Raw genomic sequence first — 6,806 nt, 5'->3', positions numbered from 1 at the left:
ACTTACCATATAAAGAATGGAGTGGGTTCAGTTTGTTCTGCACACTTTTCTTCTTCATTTCCAGAGAAAGACTGTTGACATTAGCTGTGAGGCAAAAGTTTCACTTCTTTCCTTGTCTACTTTGGAAGTGCCAGTGTGTGGGGGGGAAAGCCAACCCTCAATTAGGTTAGTAAATTCTTTATTCATTGTCTTACTGAGGACAGTAGCTGGGGAGAGAGCCTTTCAGATTGCTCTGAAGAGCTGCTCTGAAGTCTGTTTGCTTACAGGAGATTATATGCAAAAGATAAAGTGAGATACATGCTTACAAACAGTCCTCCAAAATATAATTGCACATCACAAGGTATAATTTCTTTGGTTGTAAAAATTAAGGTTACTGATTTCCATACAGACACATGAATGACCTCTAGGTCATCTTAATGTTATGTTTCTATCATATCTGATTGTTCAAAACCATTGCCTGCATGCCTCCACTTAACTGGCTTTCCAGTTTTTGTTTTTGTTTTCTCCCTGAGGTCACTTGAGAGGGTCACAGGAGACTGACATTAGTCACCTATTGCAATTTTAGTGCAAGAAAACTTCTGGGAACTGCTGAGACTAGTTGGTGGCGGTCACCCAACTCTCACATGAAGATCCAGATTGTGTCCTGTGAGCCTCATGTAGACATCAGCTCTGCCCTTCACAAGTAATGCTATCTCTGAAGGTATCAACAGCATGACTACTTCCTCTGGCAGCAACGAAGAAGCCAGCCATGGCTGGCCTCCTGCCTTCTCCCACCTGGGAGTTCAGGAGCAGTGACCACTGTAAGCACCGGGTGTACTTGCCAGCTGTCTAGCATGTGGTTGCTGGCAGTTGTGACTCCACAGTGAAGCACAGGTATTTGCTATAGGGGCAAAGACTTTGTCCTTCTACTTGGTCTGGTACTCCAAGGTGACCTCAGACAAACAGGATGCCATCAGGGCTCTTTTGACAGTGTTCCCCACTGAGACCCAAGGCCCCCCAAAATGCCTTGCAATTGAGCCATATGCACCTGGAAACCTGTTGTCTCAGTTATCTGGATCCTCTATCAAAACCTTTAAATACATAGTTTAAGCCTGATAAAGAACAAAAATTTGAGGAGGTGGGAGAAAAAAAAGAGGAAGGTAAGCCATAAAAGACTTTTAACTATAGAGAACAAACTGAGGGTTGATGGAGGGAGGTAGGTGGGATGGGCTAAGTGGGTGATGGACTTTAAAAAGGGCACTTGTGATAAACAGTGGTTGTTATATGTAAGTGATGAATCACTAAATTCTACTCGTGAAACCAATATTACACTACATGTTAACTAACTAGAATTTAAATAAAACTTACTTTATCTTAGGGGTTGTGGCAAGGGATCTTATCATTCAGGTGACCTTGCTAGCATTGATCAGAAAATTCTAGACTGATTGGTTTAAAATTCCACTCCTGGGAGAGGCAGAAATTGTAGTTAAGTTAGATATTAAGTGTTGGTGCAGCTTAACATAAATGACTCCATTTTGGATCTGTTTCTTTCCAACAAGCCTTGGTGCAGGCATATTCTCCTGCTCAATTAAGAGCAGGTTTATGTGCAAAAGACTGTAGCTTTGTAAAGCTAATCTTATAAAATGTAAAGTGCAATCTACTCCATGCAGGTCTCTCCTTAAGTGATCATGTTTTAAAATATTTCATAGTTTTCACATAGTTATTTAACACGTATTGTTTAAGTAGAATCTCTTCTCCCTCTAAGTTTTGAAATAAATCTATTTCCTATTTATTCCAAATCCTGGATCAGTGGTTCTGGTATCCTAGGATCCTAGGATTCTGATGTTTCCTCAAGGGTACAAACAAAAGCCTTTCACCCATTTTCAGTAATTCCTACAGATATTGGACTTTTATGATAAAGTTGTATTTACTAACTAAAAGAAAGTATTTGCCTTTCAGTGAAATAATATATGACCCAAGTGACATTTATGCAGATCAGAAAATCTCATTAGCATTCTTTAACTGAAATACATGGAAATGTAAATAATTTATTACATGATAAAAGCAATTTGTTTGGAAGATGGAAACTTTCAAAATGTGTGGTTCAACGGGCAGATGCTGTTTAATGAGTAAACAAACAGAGCCCCACTGCTGCATTGTCACTACTGCTGTGTCTACTGCCCCTTTGTTACAGGTTATCTATCATAGCCACTAAGCCAGGAAAGGAGTGGGGAAGCCCTGGCCTGCTGCTGGCGGTGGGGGGGCTCACTGCTCCATCGGGAATCCTGGGAGGGCTGGACAAATCCAAAGCACAGCTTCAGACTGGGACTGTGAACATTGTTGCTGAACAAATTCAGATACATTTAACACAAGAGAAGCCACTAGAGATGAGGGTTTGGAAAAGAGAAAGGGAGAAGTTTATTTCGGGTGCCAGCAGCTATGGTAGGCACAAGCCTTAACAACTCACCTCTCTACCAAGAGGGACACCTAGGGTCTTATAAAAAAAAAAGGTTGGGGAGGGTACATGCAAGACAGCAGGCAGAGAGTTCAGTGATCATGGATAGGGCTCGGTATGTGTTCAGTCCATGATCATGGGCAGGGAAGGGAATGTGTGGGGTATAGTCTTTTAGGCATTCCATTGCTATCAGGACTTTTCTGGTCTGGTGGTTGGAAATTGTCTTCTTCAATGCCTTCAGAAAGTGCAATGAGAAATAAGCACAATGGGTTTCGGTTAGTGCCGGAGTTAAGTAGTCTTGTCTATTTCTGGCTTTAACTGTTGGGGTCTATGGTTGCACAAGAGGGCTTGCTGTCACCTCTGAGATTTCAAAACTGTTTGCAAGGAAAATTTTTCCTTTACCCTAGGAAGCTTCTTCTGGCTGGTTTAAGAATTAAATTGCCAGGAGACACATTGACTAGAGGAAATCTAATTTAATTTTGTATGTACAGGAACCCTACATACATGAGAGATTCAAAGACAGAAAGGTAAAATGAGGGACATGCCGCTCTAAGCTAAGAAATAGGATAGAGGCCTAGGGATTCAACAGCGTGTGGGGCAATCCACAGGACAAGAAGAAGGCAAGCATAGATTCTGTAATTAGATGTTTGCCTTGGCATACAGTTGGGTCATTCATATAACATGTATCTCCAGTAATAACTCTTAATCTAAAAAAAACCCCGGATTTATATTTTTTTGATAGAAACCCTAAATTTATTAGTGAAACTGTTACAAAGACAAAACACTTATCATCTGAGTACTTTGAGGACTTCATCTCAATTTCACTAGTTCTTTACAGAAATTGACCTAAGAGTTTAGAAATTCAAGGCTATCATCTAAGAGGTTATAATGAAACAGACTGGTGAAACATGGTGGAAAGAGCAAAAGCTAGTGGGAAGCACCTGTGTTAGTAGTCGTTTGTGTAGCTAGGATGGTTCTCAGCAAGTTCCCTACACATGCCCGAGTGAATTAATCTGGGTCTCAAGTTAGTAAAAAGATCTTACCCCTGAGGAGAATGAGCAGAGGCCAGGATCTCTGTCTTTCTTTTTAAAGGGAAAGGGTATCCTTAGGCCTTTATATTTTAAGGGGTATATTTTAGACTGAGCCTCTCGCCTCTCCAACCAGTGACCTATACTTTTAAATACCTGTGCACTCTCATCACGTCAGCCCACTAAAGATGATGCATATAGTAAAGGCAGGAGTTCTAGGCCTACTCAGAGGGTACTCATACACAGAAAGTCTTGGGGGGTAAATGGCAAACTACAAATACATTCTTGGTTAAGTTAATGCACCATTAAATTTTTTTTTAAAGGCTTTGTTTACTTTTTTGACAGAGAACATAAGGAGAAGGCAGAGAGAAAGGGAGAAGCAGGCTCCCTGCTGCGCAGAGAGCCCAGTGTAGGGCTCGATCCCAGGACCCTGGAATCATGAGCTGAGCTGAAGGCAGACACTTAACCGACTGAGCCACCCAGGTGTCCTGCTAATGTGCCTTTTAAAATGAAGGCCACAGGGCACCTGGTTGGCTCAGTTGGTAAAGCATGCGACTCTTGATCCTAGGGTTGAGTTTGAGCACCATGTTGGGGGTGGATATCATATAAAAAAATTAAATAATAAAAATTAATCTTCAAAACAATGGTCATAGACTCTGCTGGTTACAACTTGTCTCAGTATAGTCTCTCTCAGAAAAAGAACTGGTTCAGATACCTTTTGGAGAAGGAAAAAGACTTTCATCAATACCCACTCCATAGTTGAAGAGGCACAAAATTCTCTCCTTTGCTTTTAAAGAATTCCAAAGTGGCATACATCATTTTCAGTGATCAACATCTGCATCTTCAAACTTGCCGGCAACTGTTGATATAGTATCCACTTCCATCCAATCTTCTTTATCTCTTACTGTATCTTTTGTCCACACTCCAGCCATGTTATGTTGGCCGCCCACAGATGGAGAAAGCCTTCCTTCTCATCTCTCCAATGTGGCTTGGCTTTCCATTGTTAAATGGGATAATCCTTCATGTATAAAATGTAGGGATGTCCCCTGCCCCTGTTCCTGTGCTTCTACATTCTATACTTCTTTATCATAGTCATCTGATTCTTTGTCCACAGATCTGGACGCAAAGCCTGGCATTCATACACTGCAGTAAATGCTGCCCGCGGTGCTGGTTTATTGTGAGGAAAAAATCTAAATTTACCAATAGGTTCAAGGCCCTCATCACTGTCTTCCTTTTCATCAGCAGCAGATTTCTAAAAATCTTCTCCAAATGTGGCATTTACCCTAACACACAAATACTCTTGTGGACAGGCATTTAGGTCCCTGGATACCGCATGCAAACTCATGGTGGAGTATTCTACTAAGAACCCTCATCCAGAGCTGACTAACCAGGACATGCAGCTTTGGGCATATAGAGGGTGCTGGCGCAGAGGTCCTGCCTGTGCAGCATAACTGTAGGACCCAATTGCTGCTGCTAAAGCCCCCCAGCCAACCCAGGCTGCAGGAAACTTTTAAGGAAGCTCATGGCAGCAGGGAGCTCAGAGACAGCAGTCTTTCAATTTAGATTCTTCTAGGTAGTTAAGGGAGGGGCTGATTATTCAGCTCGGAATAATCTTCATACCAAAGTAGCCCATCCTGGGGCCTTCTGGCCCAGGGCCTCTACAGTTCCCTCCTTTGAGGGAACTGGTTTCACATGTTAAAATTTGAGCTGGGAGGTTGTTTCATCTCACTGAACCAGTCTGTTCGTCTTGACAATAACAGTCAAACTCATTTCAGGTGTATTCTCCAAGTTAGGCCTATGGTTCAAATAATCAGATATGAAGTAAGAGGCATTGCTATGGACACAAGCGAAAAACAATGGCTAATGATTAGTTCAAGTGTTAAGCCAGTTTCTGAATTCTGAGGATAGCCAGTTGAGAAGACTTTTAAATGTCAGATTCAAGTATCTTTAGGTAGAGTGACGGCATCTTTAGGTAGTGGCCATCTGACAGACCCTCCTGGTTCATAGTTCAAATGTCTCTAATGCTCTTTGGCCTGCTGAGCAACCACACATCTTCTGTATTCGTGAGATGCAGTAATTTCTCAAACTTGACGAAGTTTACATCAAGTTGTTTATATTTAGTTTGTAGGGCAGTGTTAGTTCTCAAATGATTCCAAGTCAGAAAGGTGGAGAAAAATCAAAATGCTAGTTTGGAGAGTTGTGGCCAGGCATGAGAGGAGACAAAGAAATTAGGATCTAGTCCAGCTTATAATAAATAACATTAAAATCTAATAGCTACAAGCATGTGTTATTGAAACATATTTTTCTCCATTATCACTCTTTTTTTTAACCAAAAATAACTAAACTGACACTAATTTGTTTATAAAGTAAGTTTATATAAAAAAAAAAATCTTGGCCTGATTATTTACATAAGAGCAGCAAGAATAATGGTTGACCATATAGACTCTTTAAGGCCTGCTTTGCTGGAACTTTTCATTAGATCTCTATATTGAACTGTTACTAGTCTTTTGAGACCAGAAGCCAAGCCAAACACTTGCTATGAGACTTTGTCTGCAATACCTATGAATTTGGGTGAATTCCTTTCTTCTCAGGTTCCCCCTAATATCATGAGATTCTTGCGTGTGCCAGGAAGCAATCTTCTGTACTCACCTGGTAAGGCTGCTGGGAACTCTGTAAGCGAAGTATTAGACTGATATTTCCAAGAGGCTTTATTGGCTTCACAAAGTCAATGTTAGTTACCTAAAGCTATTGGGTCACATCTGAGTCCATGCATGTCTCTCTAAATATGACATTCCGGTCAAAGCTTTGGTAATATAACCAATGTTTCTAATTATATCCTGTCATAAGGAGAACAGATTCCTATTGGACTTAAATAAATACAGTATCACCAAAACATAAGAATATTCAGTGAGAGTTTCTGAATTTTGGAGGGTTCAGGTAGGGAGAAAAGATAAATGTTTCAATTTGTTCACAAAGGTATATTTCATCAAATTGCTGTAAGTCAGCGTAAGAGGTAAAGTTCTCTTAAATCTGGAAAAAACAAAACAGTTTAAAAAATGTCAACAATGTTTCAAATAAGAAGTCATGAAACATACAGTTATCTTCCTCATTGTATTTGGTCCCCTCCATGTTATTAATTCTGATTCAATTTGTTCTGATTGAATCCAGTTTTTCTACTAGTTCTGGAAATTTTTAACTAGTTCAGTTTCATCTAAGATCATCAGAATCATGTATTCAGTTTTGTTTTCTTTTCATGAGTCTCATTGAAGATGAAGCACATTTGCAGGAAACTTTTATAAAAGCATTTGAATAAAGTATATAAAAGTCTATAAATGATAAAATAC

The 6,806-nt window shown here is 40.2% G+C and overlaps 1 pseudogene; it reads right to left on the bottom strand.

Annotated features, from left to right (window-relative positions):
• Nucleotides 1-3,989: 3,989 nt before the first annotated feature.
• Nucleotides 3,990-4,986, bottom strand: LOC102151921 (annotated as a pseudogene).
• Between the last annotated feature and the right edge of the window lie 1,820 nt (nucleotides 4,987-6,806).

This window comes from Canis lupus, chromosome 1 (genome assembly GCF_011100685.1).
Source record: "Canis lupus familiaris isolate Mischka breed German Shepherd chromosome 1, alternate assembly UU_Cfam_GSD_1.0, whole genome shotgun sequence".
Taxonomy (NCBI): Eukaryota; Metazoa; Chordata; class Mammalia; order Carnivora; family Canidae; genus Canis; species Canis lupus.
This window is presented reverse-complemented; position numbering and strand designations above follow the sequence as displayed.